At 48.3% G+C, this 1897-nt stretch overlaps 1 protein-coding gene across 2 annotated transcripts in view; it reads left to right on the forward strand.

The window, feature by feature from the left end:
• Positions 1-1897, forward strand: part of MAP2K3 (mitogen-activated protein kinase kinase 3) — a 29317-nt gene that overhangs the window by 20556 nt on the left and 6864 nt on the right. The gene's annotated exons all lie outside the window — the stretch shown is intronic.

Raw genomic sequence — 1897 nt, forward strand, 5'->3', positions numbered from 1 at the left:
AAAAAAAAAAAAAAAAGAAAAAAAGGCTATGTTTACCCATCCTGAAAGTTCTTCACATTTTGTGGTAAGTCAGCCATTGCACTTTCTCTCAGAGCTCTTGGTGTTTGTCAAAACCAATCTCAAATGAGCTGCTGATAGACAAATAATTAAAAAGTGAAGTAGTAAAAATATTTCCAAAAACTTTTCATTGCAATAACTGTGTTGCCTCTGGGGTCCTGGTTCATTTCGTTGGTTGTGGTGGGATTGAGTAGGTGAGACTTTTCAATCTTGGGGTCTTGTAGGCTGAAATATCCCTGGCTAGGGCCAGGTGGGGTGAAGATAGGCTCATCTTAAGTCCACGTGGTAGGATGGGCCGAGGGCCTCTTGTTCTCTCTAGAACAATATGGCAGGACCCCGCCCCTCCTTTGTCTATGGTTTGAGGTTTGTTTATTCATTTACGTTTTAAATTGGAGCTTCCATTTTTAGGAAGACCATGTAGAGAATGGATTGGAGGGACAGGAAAACTGCTAGGATGTGTCCCGCCAGTCGGTACCAGGAAGTTGTGCAGGGGGCAAGGGCACACAGAAAGACTTGGTCCTGGCCCTAGTAGTGGCCACACTGCCACACTGCATGTCGGTCCAGTTGATGTGGCTAGCCTGAGTGAGCTTTAGCCCCACTCCCACCACATCAGAACCCTCCCTGCCCAGGGAAGAGGCTGTCCCATGGGAATGCCTACCTTGCCCAGTCCCTTGGCCATTTGGTGTTGGGGGTACAAAGCAGTCAGACAAAATCAGTTGGTCAGAGACGTGAGGAGTGTAGGGAATTTTTCTAAGACCAATAGCTGATTCTCCGGTATTCCAGACTCCCACTAGGTGCCCTGCAATTCTGTTCTTTTCTTTCACTGATTAGTTACCTGGAGTTAGCACAGACCTCACAGGTTCGAGCCTTAGTCCCACAAGACTGCCTCCTCCCAGTGTCACAAGCTGGTTGAAAGTCCTGGACCTCCCATATTATTGGCCAACCAGCTATCAATTAGGGGTCCATGACCCCCTCCTAAAGTTTGATAATTCGCTAGAGCAGCTCACAAAACTCAGGAAAACACGTGTGTTCACTGTTATCATAAAGGATGTGACTCCAGCATAGCTGAATAGAAGAGCTACATGAAGCCTGGGGGTGGGGTAGGGTGGGGTGGGGGTGGATGTAGGGAGTTGTAGGGTTTCTGTGCCCTCCCCAGGTCCACCACCTGCACACCTGTCTAAAGGAGAGCTGCGGCAGTCTCCCACACACCCTTGGAGATTGGCTGGGGAGCCTGAGGCTAAGTCACCTCATTAGTATGTGCTCTAATGGGGTCCTAAGGGGTCCTTCATGGATGATAAAGACATTCCTGTCACTCAGGAAGTTCTCCTGGCTGCTGGCCTTTCTCTTGCAGCTCATTTGGGGTCATTGTTTCTGCATTTGGAGTCAGTGAAGGGTCTGAGAGAAAACACTGTGCCAGTGAGTTTTGTCCTGTGACAAAAAGGTTTTAGGAGCTTTTTGATGGGAACAAAGACAAAATATAAGAGTCAGGCAGGTAGGGTAGCTCTGGGGACAGGTGGAAGGGCCACTGCTCCAGATGCAGGCCCACTGGCTGTGAGGAGGGGGCCCTGTAGGGGTCTGAGGGCAGAGAAGCCTGGCAGATGTAGGGCAGGAGGTGAGGCCATGTGGAGTATGTGGCCGGGGGTCCAGACCAGATGAGAGATGGCTGAAGGAAGGTCAGAGAAGGGTTGGGGTGGAGAGTGGGGTCCATGTAGGTATTTTGGATTTTATTGACACTGCTATTATCATCATCATCTTTATCACCATATGATTGTATCTTCATTAACTGTCCATTGTAGACCAGGACTAGGAAATAATAAAAATAAAATAATTTTGTCAGAGA

The sequence above is a fragment of the Otolemur garnettii genome, unplaced genomic scaffold (assembly GCF_000181295.1).
Source record: "Otolemur garnettii isolate 467f Iridium unplaced genomic scaffold, OtoGar3 scaffold00182, whole genome shotgun sequence".
NCBI classification, from domain to species: domain Eukaryota; kingdom Metazoa; phylum Chordata; class Mammalia; order Primates; family Galagidae; genus Otolemur; species Otolemur garnettii.